Below are 14255 nucleotides of genomic sequence, written 5' to 3'. Positions count from 1 at the left end.
CTTTGGGAACACTCAGTTATTTGATGCCGATACTGAAGGGTCAACTACTCGTTGGGACTATGTTGTACGAGATATGAAGGTAATTGAACAACTAGGGACATAGTGATATGGCATTCTTTTAGTTCTCTCTTTTTGACACTTAAAATAATATGGAGAGAGTTTATTAGGCTCACCTTTTGACTTGGACTATATATTGATTTTTTCCCTTATTTGATTTGTTCGAGATACCTTATATTTTGGATATATGACCAATTTTTGGCATATATAGGTTACTCTGTGAATGTAAATGCCTATCCAAGATTTAATTATTCCATTGGAGATTAATAAGTACAGGTTGGTTGCACTTTCGGATTGATTAATACGTAGGAATTCGAATTTACTTATTGGATATGGGACACTTATGGTTCTTGTCTTACAGACTTGTCATGATCTCGAAAGGAATTGCGGACTTCTAGCTTGAATAGAATACAATAAACATAAAAATAAAAGGTAGATATTTTAATATATTTATTTTTCAGTGTGCGAACTTGAGTTTTTGGATACACATCGGACCTGAGGAACTCCAGATCCGCATTATAGCACAGAAAATAAGGAACTGATGTCAGTGACAGTATTATGTGGACTTTCAACATCACATCCGATGGACGACAGAGTTGCACAATGCCCTCTGCCGATGCGCAAAGGTACTTCTGGAAAGGATTTCCAGATCCAGTCTGGCGCCTGGGGAAGAATTCTAAGGTAAGGAATCTACAGCTAGATGTCTCTATCAAACTCCATAATCAGTGCTATTATTGCAGCTGGAGGCTTTTCTTTTCCCCATACCTAGGGAGCGTAATGGGCTGGTCCTACTTCTAACTGCACAATTTCTAGGGTAAGAAGGAAATATAGCGGACCCAGCTTAGCCTTCTCCGGGCTCTGACAGGTGCAGAAGGTCCCATTTTTGGCCCGGGCATGCATCTGGCTGCCTCCCAAGCTATCTCTGCTGATTGTAAGCTCCTAGGTGGCAGTATGCTGGGTGGCCCCATTTCCTCTCAGCTGGCAGGAATTCTGGCCCTTGAAATATTTGAAATCCGCCCTCACCAAGGGCAAATGAGCAGCATCCTACGCTGTGGGCTATCTGTGCTCTTTAAGAGGCCACGTGATGGTGTGTTGGGTGGCCCCACCTCCTCTCAGCCACCAGGTGCTCTGGCCCTTAAAGTCTTTGGTAACTCCCTCACCAAGGGCAAACGAGTAACATCCCCATATTCTAGCAGATTAAACTGTGAGATGTCCCGGATCCCTGTACCAATCACCTATACCCAGTGACAACAAAGATTGTCAAACAAATTCAGTCACCTTTCACCACAGAAACTTACCACGGTCCTTCAGATAATAAAGACATACATCAGTACAGGTTACTTACTTTCCCATATCTTAGCCTAGTATAGGAGGGCTTTTAAGTATAATGTAGTTGCTTACAAATTTAAAGGTAAGCTACCATAGAGCTATGGAATTAGTAGCCACCAGAGGAAGCCACAGAATTCTCTTTTATTTGTTACATATGACAACAACTCAAGCAGGTTCACTTCATTATGCTAGTGGAGTGGCTCCATAGATTGCCTTGGCTAGAATATTAGCCCTGTATGTTCTTATAGAGGGTTTGATGAACAACCTCCCATATGATGAAAAAACCTAAGATGCTCAGTTAGTTTGAGACCGAAACAGAGCCACATTTTGGATGTAATCTTTGCAAGACATTTAGACAAAAACCCAACCCTTAATAACCAAAGCTTCATCCTTCACCCACCCATTGTACTCGCAGCGTTATGAGTAACTCTTTGTACTGGGCTCCTCCAACCCACATCCATCTCAGGTACTGTTGTTATAGGTGTAACACACCCTAACACCCAGTAGACAAAGTAGCACTATATAAGAACCTTAAAAAACATAACATAACATTTGAAATTAAGCCTCTTGTAGCAGAATGATTTAAAGAACTCAACTATGTGTTAGTAGTAAAGAGTGGGATTGGCACTTGAATGTCGCCCTTGTTGGTACTTGTGACTCGCTCTCTGACAGTGCGCAGCAGGTGGTATTTGTAAGGATCATGAACAAGATGCATGTCAGGACAGAAATAGGCATTTCCAAGCTTTACAACATAAGTCAGGTATTGAGTGGCTAAAAATGAGTGAATGAACATCCCAAAACAAGAGTAAAACCAAATACCAGCATTAGTTTTTTGCAGGTTCTAGGGGATGTGAACCAGGTCCGGAACGTTACCTGTCATTGAACTCCCGTCATAGTAACAATGTAGACTCTGGATCGTCAATACCTGGTAAATATTGTGCACAGCCTTGGGTTGAGCACAGGATGAAAATATCATACAAAGAAATGAATAACAGATTCTGCATGGAAGGACAACGGATATAAAGAATAAACACATTTCCACTAAAATGAAGCTTTGCTAAAATAATAAAAGGAATCAAATGTAAATAGGTGAAAGGGCACAGACCTTCAGCCCAGGGCTAAATACCCTGCCCGTGTAAATGTTAAAATAACTTCACAACAACCTACTCACAGGCGTTCAGACTCAAGTCACTGTGGTTTGGTAACTTTCACCAGTCCCTCTGGAACACCCATCTTTGATCTTCATACATTAAATAAAAGTGACTGTGCTGCTTCATAGCACTTCTCCCTCCATCATCCCAGAAGGAGAGTGAGTACCATCTCAAGCAAAGAACCTGTTGTAAATCCTAGAAACATCCAAAGAGGGGGTCCTTCTTTGAGCCTTCACGCTATTGAAAGTGGACCCCTCTAATGTAACCTATAACAGAATGCTTGCTGACAGAAGTCACGCTACTGAGACTCGACCCCTTCTTAATACCATCCGTGTCAGGCCCCAGCCCGATCAAAATACAGACTTCAGGCGTACAGAAACAAACATCCAGGGCACTTCTAAACTCGCCTGTTCCAGAGCATTCATGCTATTGAGACTGGAATCCTTCTGACAGCACATATTATCTTGAAAGTTTAGGGGGGCAATCTCATTTACCATCTCTTTCTATGCAATCACCAGCCAAATACCATGAATTCAAATACATTATTTATTGCATTACAAATCAACATACATTTCTTATCAACATGTAAATTCTAATAATTATTTTGTACATTTTATAATATCATGATTGGTTCTAGCTATATCATATTATCAGTCTCCTTTTCCTCATTTCCTATGTTTAACAAACATTTCAAACTTGGACTTCATTAGCCATCTGCCCACTACAATACACCAATCTATACCCTGAAACATGTAAATGGATTTTGTTTGCTTTGACCAAGGCCTGGTTATCACACAGTGTGTGGGTCAGTGACTTCCATTAATGATCCCTCACTCTTCTGAAGAGAAGCCTTCTCTAGGCCTGGTTATCACACAGTGTGTGGGTCAGTGACTTCCACTAATGATCCATCGCTCTTCTGGAAAGAAGGCTTGTTCTAGGCCTGGTTATCACACAGTGGGGGTCATTAAGGCCCCAGCGGTCGGCGGTATGGTGGTGGTATTACCGCCAACAGGCTGGCGGTAATCACTGCCACATTATGGTGGTCATTATGACCCTGGCGGTATTACTACCGCAGGGCCAAAACAACGGGAGCACCGCCAACAGGCTGGCAGTGCCTCCCGGCGTATTATGACCGCGGCGGTTGCGCCGCGGTCGCACCGCCGGGGCCGCCGGTTTACCGCCACAATGGCCCCGGCGGATGTAATCCGCCAGCAGCGCTGCCCAGGGGATTACGACTCCCCGACCGCCAGCCTTTTTCTGGCGGTCTGAACCGCCAGGAAAAGGCTGGCGGTACGGGGAGTTGTGGGGCATAGCAGACAGTGAAAAGCGAGACGGGTGCAACTGCACACGTCGCACGGCCGCAACACCGCCGGCTCCATTAGGAGCCGGTTCCTATGTTGCAGCCGCATTCCAGCTGGGCCGGCGGGCGCAAACTTGGTTTGCGCCCACCGGCCCAGCGGGAATGTCTTAATGGGGGCCGCGGGAGTGCGGCTGCATTGGCAGCCGCACAGCGGTTACCGCTTGCCGCCCGCCAAAGTCGTAATGACCCCCTATGTCATTAGTGGATTGGCTTCAGCCAATCCGACAATGTGCCGCTCCGACCTTCATCTCCAGCCTGGCGGCTGTGACTGTACCGCCGGCGGTATCATGACCCAGCTTACCGCCATGGTTTTCGTGGTTTTTTTACGGCCACGAAAACCATGGCGGTAGGCACTAACAGTGACAGGGAAGGATAGGGGTCTCCCCCTCTCCCCCTACAGATGTCCTCCCCCCACCCAACCCTACCTCTCCTACGCCCCCCACCCTCCCTTCCATTCACGACCCCTTCACACACACACACACACACATGCATACACACATCCATCCACGCATGCATACATCCATTCACACACACATCCGCACACACTTACATAAATACATGCAGTCACGCATTCACATACCACTACAGACACACACTCACACCACCATACATGCACACATGCATTCAACACGTAACACACACCTGCATACATAAACATACACACCCCCCCCCACACACACACACACACACACAACACCCCCCTCCCCTGTCAGAGAGCCCACTTACCTGCTGTCAGGGGGTCCTCTGGCAGGAGATGGGGCGCCCGCCACCAGAACACCGCCAGGCCATATTAAATTCCATAATATGGCTGGCGATGCTTTTCTGGCGTAGCGGTGCTGCTAGCAGCAGCGCCACTTTACCGCCATCCGCCGCCATGGCCACAGCTGGATTTCCGCCATCCTATTGGTGGTAATCCGGCTATGGACATATTGCGGCGGACGGATGGTAGCTGCAGCAACGGTGTTTTGACAGCATTTTTTACTGCCATTGTCATAATGATGGCCAGTGTGTGGTTCAATGGCTCCCATTAATGACCCCTCGCTCTTCTGGGGAGAAGTCTTGTTTAAGATCTGGTTATCTCACAACTGCAGCTCTCTAACTTTCACTAATGATCCATCACTCACATTTGTTTCGCCACCAGTGGTCATACAAACCACATATACCTAAATATAAAAGGGGGTCATTACAACATTGGCGGTAAAAGGCGCTTACCGCCGCACCACACTCATCAACACATACACCACCCCACACATCACCTACACCACCCCATGTCACTCCAAAGACACCCCCGGTTTTCCGAGGAGGAGCTCAGGGTCATGGTGGGGATAATCCTACGGGTAGAGTCACAGCTATTTGGCTCACAGGTGCAGCACACATCCATAGCCAGGAAGATGGAGCTATGGCGCAGAATAGTCAACAGGGTCAACGCTGTGGGACAGCATCCAAGAAATCGGGAGGACATCAGGAAGAGGTGGAACGACCTACGGGGGAAGGTGCGTTCAGCAGTCTCCAGGCACAACATCGCGGTTCAGCGGACTGGCAGCGGACCCCCACCTCCTCCCCCACAACTAACAACATGGGAGGAGCAAGTCTTGACCATCATGCATCCAGAGGGCCTCGGAGGAGTCGGTGGAGGAATGGACACTGGTAAGTCAAATCTTAACTATCATATCCCCCACCCTACCTGCATGCTATCACACCCCCCCACCCTCACACCCTCCCCTATCACTCCAAATCCTCACTAATGTACTAATAACACAAACCACCCATCCCAACACCAAGCCCCGCATGCAAATACAAAGCATGGTCACCCCTCACCAAAGCATGCTCACTGCACATACCCAGAACACCCCGCCCAACCATCATCACACAAGCCCCCCCACAGGAATGCTTGCACTGGTGTACACGGTGAGCCACCCATCGCACACCATGACACACACACATGCAATAATCATGCACTTATGCCCCTGCAGGATCACGAAGGACCGTCACCACACCGGAGGGTCCAGACAACTCCACTCCACTCCACCCACAGAAGACACCCACAGTGACGATAGCAGCTCTGCCCTACTGGATCCTGATGACCAGCCCGGACCATCGTGGGCCTCGGGACAGTCGGTTCCCCTTGCACAGGCACAGCCCAACACTGACCTTCCACCCTCTGGTAACACCAGCACAGCACCCACCCAGCGGGCCCATACCTCCCTACCCAAGACACGTCAATCAGCGGTGTGTCCACCACTACAGGGAACCCAGTATAACCCACCACCCCAACAACAACAGGGACCTGGGGCAGTGGTAGTGGGCACACGGTCCAGGGGACGGAGGAACAGGAACACAGGGGAACTGGGAGGGCTTCTGTGCGACAGGGGGCGGACAGGCCAAGGGAACCCACTCTCCACGAGGCCCTATCCTCCATCATGGGAGCATACCACCACTCCCAGGAGACGATGGCGACGGTCCTGGCCAAGTTTCAGAACACCCAGCGCCTGCAGGAGGAACAGTATTTGGGGTTCAGGGTGGAGCTCAGGACCATCAGCTCCGCCCTGGGCACCATCGTAGGGGTGCTGAAGGGCATACAGCAGACCTTGAGGGACACCGTGGCACTCCAAGGAGCCCCTGACACTAGCCAGGATGATGAACTGCCCACCACCTCCGCCGGCGCTAGTGGACAGGATGCCCCGTCACAGGACCACCACACCAGCACCCCACCCCCTGCAGATGGACAACCACCACAAAAGCGGTCCCTGAGATCCAGGAACAGGACAGAGCAAGATGGCAAGACCCCCGCCAGGAAATGAGACCACCCTGATTGTCCTCCCACTGTCCCACTTTGTTACCCTGTCCATACTTTAACTGCCCCAGCTCCACTTCCTTTGCCTATATGGCCAGTGCACCTGTATGACCAATGGACTGGACTCTGCCATGGACATTCCTCCAGCATCCCCATCACCATAGTACAACTCCGCTCCATTTTTGAGCACTTCAATAAACACCCTTGAAACACAAAAAAATCTGGAGTTAGTCTGTGATTTGGTAAAATGTATTATCAATGACAGTGTCAACATGCGTTTCTAGTTGTAAAGCCAACATACCTATGTCACACATCACAAGTCCTTGAAGGATGCAAGCAGATAACACACGTTGGTAACCACACCTGTGAAACCGTAATGGAAAGGTACAACTCAGTTACCAAATAATGCTATGAAATTACACACAGGATAGAGGAAGACGTGTGACAGTGAATGTAATGGTAAAAATGAAAATGTTCTCACCTGTGTGTCACTGGAAATATTGCTGTATGACAGAGTCCCTGTTGTCGTTGTCTTCTTCCTCAGCTTCCTCCTCATCACTGTCCACAGGCTCCACAGCTGCCACAACACCGTCATCTGGACCATCCTCCTGCAGAAAAGGCACCTGGCGTCGCAAAGCAAGATTGTGAAGCATCGAGCAGGCGATGATGATCTGGCACACCTTCTTCGGTGAGTAGAATAGGGAACCACCTGTCATATGGAGGCACCTGAACCTGGCCTTCAGGAGGCCGAAGGTGCGTTCGATCACCCTCCTAGTCCGCCCATGGGCCTCATTGTAGCGTTCCTCTGCCCTGGTCCTGGGATTCCTCACTGGGGTCAGTAGCCAGGACAGGTTGGGGTAACCAGAGTCCCCTAATAGCCACACATGGTGCCTCTGGAGTTGACCCATCATATAAGGGACGCTGCTATTCCGCAGGATGTAGGCGTCATGCACTGAGTCAGGGAACATAGCATTTACCTGGGAGATGTACTGGTCTGCCAAACGTACCATCCGTACATTCATTGAATGATAACTCTTCCGGTTCCTGTACACCTGTTCACTCCTGTGGGGGGGGACCAGAGCTACATGGGTCCCATCAATAGCACCTATGATGTTGGGGATATGTCCAAGGGCATAGAAGTCACCTTTCACTGTAGCCAAATCCTCCACCTCAGGGAAAATGATGTATCTCCTTACGTGTTTCAGCAGGGCAGCCAACACTCTGGACAACACGTTGGAAAACATAGGCTGGGACATCCCTGATGCCATGGCCACTGTTGGATTCCAGTGGGATGGCGGATTGGTGACATCAGGTTTGGCTCCAACTGGGTACATAGTTCCTGGATTGTGGAATGGTGAAACCTGTAGGTGATGATTAAATGTCTCTCCTCCATTGTCAACAGGTCCACTAGCGGTCGGTACACAGGAGGATTCCGCCATCTTCTCAATTGTCCCAGCTGACGGTGCCTAGGAAGGACAACAGTGACCACAGAGTAAAGAAATTTCCAGGTATGTACCCACAGATACACAGAACACAACACCAAACACAAAACCATTCCTTTATGTGTGTTGAGTGTAGGCCTAGCTATGTGTGACGCAGAAGTAAATGAAGCCATCTGGGCCCCTGAAATGGCGGCTGTCTGACCTCTAAACTGGGACAATGGTATTGTGAGGTAACTGCTCTGGCGTTGCACACCCTCGAGGTAGGCGGTGGTAGGCCGCTGCTCAATTCTGCATTGGTTAACATTGGACCCTATGGGTCCCAGGAGCCAATGAACAAGTGAGCCGGCGTTGACGATACGCAATGCTGCGGACGTCACCGCCATTTTCTATCTATTCAATCACTCGATACCTGACCTTCGAAAGGAGAGGACCTACACTGCAAGTGATGCTGTGACCTCGGTCTGGAAGCGACGATGGCTGCTGCGTCTGGGGAAAGGGCCCCTGCCTTCACTGCTCAGGAGTCGGAGAAACTAGCAGACGGGGTCCTCCCCCAGTACACGCTACTCTACGGTCCTCCAGACCAACAGGTAAGTATAGTGGGAGCACGTTGTATGGGCTAGGCCTGGGTGGAGAGGGCTGGTTGTAAGAGGGAAGGGGGCAGAGTTCAGGGAACATGAATGCATGTGAATGCATATGCCACATGGCAAGGGTAGGGAGGGGGACACTTACATCGACGGTGCAGTTGGTAATGACTTCTCTTCTTCCCTTGTGCATGTCATGTAGGTCAGCGCCCACCAGAAGAAGGACATTTGGCGTGCCATCACCAAGGAAGTCCGGACCCTGGGGGCCTACCAGAGACGGGGCACCCACTGCCGTAAAAGATGGGAGGACATTCGCCACTGCAGAAAGAAGACGGCGGAGGCTCAGCTGGGGATGGCCTCCCAACGTGGGAGGGGTGCCCGTCACACCATGAACCCCTGATGTTCCGGATCCTGGCCGTGGCCTACCCTGAGTTGTATGGGCGCTTGAGGGCATTACAGCAGACACAAGGGGGTGAGTATACTATCATTCTGGGGACTTTGCGTGCAGTTGAGGGGTCTAGGTGTGGGAGGAGGGCTGTGGGTTTCCCTAGGCCATGGCGACTTCCATAGGCTAGGCCCCTCCGTAATGCAGGCCACCCCACCGCAGTAGAGTGCCAAGGACAGGTATACATGCCCCTGTGGCATCCATGTGTGCAGATATCCACCATAGCCATGTAGGCCAGATCCCAGGAATTGCATCTGTAGAGGCCAGGAGCACGGCGTAGTGCAGGGGGCAGCTGTGTCTGTATTGTCCGGTTGCGGTATGCCATGCACTCAACCTGTCTTTCTTCTGTCGTCGTCCCCCCTCTTTTGTGCTCTCCCTGTTCATTTGTGCATCAGCATCATCAGGCGGAGGTACAGTGGCACCGGAGCACGAGGGAGCTGCATCCCACAGGGCCACACCACGGACTCAGAATGCACCAGTGGGACGGAGGGCGAGGGGAGCTTCACGTTGGCCACCGGATCACCAACCAGCGACACGGACCCTTGTGGTGGCGGCACCATCTGTGCCCCACACTTCTACAGGTACAGCTGCCACCTCTCCACCAGCACCGCCCTCCCAGCAGCCCCTCAGCGTTCACCCCGTTACCGCTCGCCCAGGAGGGTGGGCATCACCTTTGCCCCAGGCACCTCAGGCCCTGCCCCAGTCACCCCTGCTGCCCTCAGTGAGGAGGCCATTGACCTCCTCAAGTCACTCACTGTTGGGCAGTCTACCATTATGAATGCCATCCAGGGTGTGGAAAGGGAGTTGCAACACGGTAATGCATTCCTGGAGGGCATTCATTCTGGTCAGGCTGCCCTTCAGCGAGCCCTGCAATCTCTGGCCTCAGCACAGATGGCAGCCATTGTCCCTGTGACTAGCCTCCCCCCTCCAACTTCCTCCACCCAGACCCAATCCCCTGTACCCCAGCCCATCCCAAGCACACCATCAGACCAGCATGCACACACATCAACACCCAAAAGTAGCTCAGGCAAACATAGGCACCAAACATCCCACAGGCACTCACACAAGCATCAGACACATACAGACACAGCAACATCCACTGCCTCCACTGTGTCCCCCTCCTCATCGCCTCCCTCCTCCCTCCCAGTGTCGTCTACACTCTCACCTGCATGCACTACATCTACAGCCACTAGGATTCGCACCAGAACACCCAGCACCACACCCCGCTCACCTGCACTCACCACCCCCACTCCCATTTACACGTCCCCTGTGTCCTCTCCCAGGGTGTCTGTGACGCCCCCTCCCAAAGTACACAAACGCGGGCACCCACACACCCAACGTCCATCCACCTCACGACAGCCTCCAGTACCTGCACCCAAAACAGCTAAAGTGACACCTCCTACAACCACCTCCTCTTCCTCCACTCCCAGACCCCCTCCAGCTACCCATCCCAGTGTTCGTCAGAAACTGTCCATCTGCAAAGTTGACCTTTTTGCCCCCACCCCCACCCCTCCAATTCATCAGTCCCGTCGTAGCGCCTCAGCCAAAAAGCCTCCAGTACCAGTGGTGCGTGTTCAAGGTGTGTGGAGTGCACTGGCCACCAGGGCAGGCAGTGTGACACGGAGCCAAGGCACTGCCAGTCCACCCCCTGTAAAGGCTCTGAAGTTGGAAAGTGGCCGACGGGACCGGCTGAAGACTCCTGGAGGCAAAACAACTCACAGGGGTCTCAGGGGGATTGCAGAGTCAGCTGTGACTCCTCCAAAGGTGGGGAAGGGCCAGAAGAAGTCTGCACAGCCTGGTGTGAGCATCACGGCGGAGAAGGGCGGCATCCTTCCCGGTGGCCGGGACGCCACCGCCAGCACCGTCGTCACTGGTCAGGAGACCACTGCCATAGGCATTGCCCAGGAGGGCCCAAGTATCGTATCTGGTCAGGAGACCACCGCCAGAGTCATTGCCCAGGAGGGCACAAGTATCGTCACTGCTCAGGAGGCCACCGCCAGAGGCATTGCCCAGGAGGGCACAAGGATCGTCACTGCTCAGGAGACCACCGCCAGAGGCATTGCCCAGGAGGGCACAAGTATCGTCACTGCTCAGGAGACCACTGCCAGAGTCATTGCCCAGGAGGGCACAAGTATCGTCACTGGTCAGGAGACCACCGCCAGGTATCGTCACTGGTCAGGAGACCACCGCCAGAGTCATTGCCCAGAAGGGCACAAGTATTGTCACTGGTCAGGAGACCACCGCCATAGGCATTGCCCAGGAGGGCACAAGTATCGTCACTGGTCAGGAGACCACCGCCATAGGCATTGCCCAGGAGGGCACAAGTATCGTCACTGGTCAGGAGACCACCGCCAGAGTCATTGCCCAGGAGGGCACAAGTATCGTCACTGGTCAGGAGACCACCGCCATAGGCATTGCCCAGGAGGGCACAAGTATCGTCACTGGTCAGGAGACCACCGCCAGAGTTATTGCCCAGGAGGGCACAAGTATCGTCACTGGTCAGGAGACCACCGCCATAGGCATTGCCCAGGAGGGCACAAGTATCGTCACTGGTCATGAGACCACCGCCAGAGTCATTGCCCAGGAGGGCACAAGTATCGTCACTGGTCAGGAGACCACCGCCAGAGTCATTGCCCAGGAGGGCACAAGTATCGTCACTGGTCAGGAGACCACCGCCAGAGTCATTGCTCAGGAGGGCCCAAGTATCGTCACTGGTCTGGAGACCACCGCCATAGGCATTGCTGGGCAATGAGGGAGCGTCATGCCACACACCAATGCCAAGTCTAGAGCCCGCCATGGCAAAGCACCGCTGAACAGTCCAGAGCCCGCCATTGCAAAGCACCGCTGAACAGTCCAGAGACCGCCATGGCAAAGCACCGCTGAACAGTCCAGAGACCGCCATGGCAAAGCACCGCTGAACAGTCCAGAGCCCGTCATGGCAAAGCACCGCTGAACAGTCCAGAAGCCACCATGGCAAAGCACCGCTGAACAGTCCAGAGACCGCCATGGCAAAGCACCGCTGAACAGTCCAGAGACCGCCATGGCAAAGCACAGCTGAACAGTCCAGAGACCGCCATGGCAAAGCACCGCTGAACAGTCCAGAGCTCGCCATGGCAAAGCACAGCTGAACACTCCAGAGTCCGCCATGGCAAAGCACCGCTGAACAGGGCATGCACCACTGAACAGGGCAAGCACCGCTGAACAGTCCAGAGACCGCCATGGCAAAGCACCGCTGAACACTCCAGAGACCGCCATGGCAAAGCACCGCTGAACAGGGCAAGCACCGCTGAACAGGGCATGCACTGCAGAAGAAGGAAAAGACCGCCGCATCAAGCATCGTTATCCCATGTGCAGCTGGGACTGTGACGAGACAGGAACTGTCACGGGGAGACTAATCCAGTCTGGGCACCAATCCCCCTCCAGAACCAGTGGAGAACAGCATCCACTACCTCAGTCCTTCACAGGATGAAGCACTCTGGGCACCAGTCCCCCTCCAGAACCAGTAGAGGCTGTTATGTTCTTGTGAGACTGCGGCTTTGCACTCCCCAGGATTGTTCAGTGGGCAACCCACCCACTGTAGAGACTTGTGAGACTGTGGCTTTGCACTCCCCAGGATGGAACAGTGGGCAAACCACCCACTGTAGAGACTTGTGAGACTGTGGCTTTGCACTCCCCAGGATACATCAATGGGCATGGAGCCCCGTCGTGGATGTGGCTTGGTGCTGTAATCCGGCTGAGGTGCCCCCTTTCCCTTCCCCCTGAGGTGCCTGTTGTATTTCGATCTGATGCACCGGCAGTGTTCTCTCCGTTTGTGGACAGGTATCTTGTGTGGGCCTCGCCCATGCATTTTTGTCCTAGTGGTGCACGGACATTGAGATGTGCATATCTGCACTACTTCTCGTACTGTATATACCTTTGTATGAGTTTTTATATATCTGTATATAATTGACACATGTATATTGATACATTACAATGTTTGAACTGATTTCGTTTTGTCTTTGCATTCTTCCGGGGGGGTTGCGGGTTGTTACTGTGATGTTTGTAAATGCATTGGTGTGTGTGTTGTAATATGCGAGGGTGGGGGTGGGGGTGTTGCGTGTGTGTCCCCCAGACTTTTGCCTCCCCCCTCCCCTATGTCGTAGGTGCAGTACTCACCGTTGTCTTCGCCACCGCTGGTGTTCATAGATGAGTAGGAAGAGAAGGGCTGGTAGGATTTGTAATTCCAGCTCCATGGTGTCCTCCTTCCTCGTGGGATGTGTTAAGGTGAGCGTTTTCCCATTGCAGAAACTGTTTCCGCCGTGTTTTTATCCATGGTGAATCCGCCCCGGTAAAGGTGGCGGATTGGTGGGTTGTAATACTGTGGGCGGTACATTGTCTTCCGCCTGTCTGTTGGCGGTGACCGCCGCACTGCTTGTCTGTACCGCTGTGGCGGGCAGAGTGTTAAAGTGGCTGTCTTTGTTGGCGGTTTCCGCCACGGTCATAATTCCCTTTTTTTGTCCGCCGGCCTGTTTGCGGTATTACCACACCTTTAACACTGTCCGCCAGGGTTGTAATGACCCCCAAAGTGTCTAGTTTAGAACGGGTCTGTGTTTGTACAAAAGTAAAAGGAATTTAATCTTCCTAAAGTTTTGTGTTTTGTGTTGTGTATAATGATGTGTTTGTGGAAAAACAGTCTGTTTGCCGTTTCTCACTGACTGGGTGGTGGTGATGGCGGTTGATGGGAGGGAGAACTTGCAGAACTCGGTAAGTGGATAAAATTAACCCAGTGGAATGCACTGGTTGTTATTGCCTTTGTCTAATGAATATATTTCTGTTTTTTTATGTGTATATTTTATTGCTGAACGGCTTTATGTGTGATGCTGGCCTTTGACAATGCTTTGTGGTTCCCGCAACATACAAGTCATTTCCAGATGATTTAGAATACTGCTGTCAATCATAATTGTGGTTTGAAGAGGTCTCAACTGCATCTTAATTGTGAATTCTGTGCTCACGAGGCAGAGCATTCTTTTTATATCTATGCATTCACCTCCTGAAATAGGTTTTCCTTTTTTAGCATAGACAAGCCCCGGTATCAATTGTGCCCCTTTACCTCTGAA

The 14255-nt window shown here is 51.7% G+C and overlaps 1 long non-coding RNA gene across 1 annotated transcript; it reads left to right on the top strand.

Annotated features, from left to right (window-relative positions):
- LOC138288417 (uncharacterized) lies at positions 1 to 2409 on the top strand. Its single transcript, XR_011202389.1, has 3 exons — positions 1 to 79; positions 519 to 738; positions 2225 to 2409. It is a non-coding gene; the product is annotated as an uncharacterized lncRNA (long non-coding RNA).
- Positions 2410 to 14255: the final 11846 nt, after the last annotated feature.

The sequence above is a fragment of the Pleurodeles waltl genome, chromosome 4_1 (genome assembly GCF_031143425.1).
Source record: "Pleurodeles waltl isolate 20211129_DDA chromosome 4_1, aPleWal1.hap1.20221129, whole genome shotgun sequence".
In the NCBI taxonomy this organism is placed as follows: Eukaryota; Metazoa; Chordata; class Amphibia; order Caudata; family Salamandridae; genus Pleurodeles; species Pleurodeles waltl.
The sequence above is the reverse complement of the archived record's forward strand: the minus strand, read 5'-3'. Positions and strand labels throughout refer to the sequence as shown.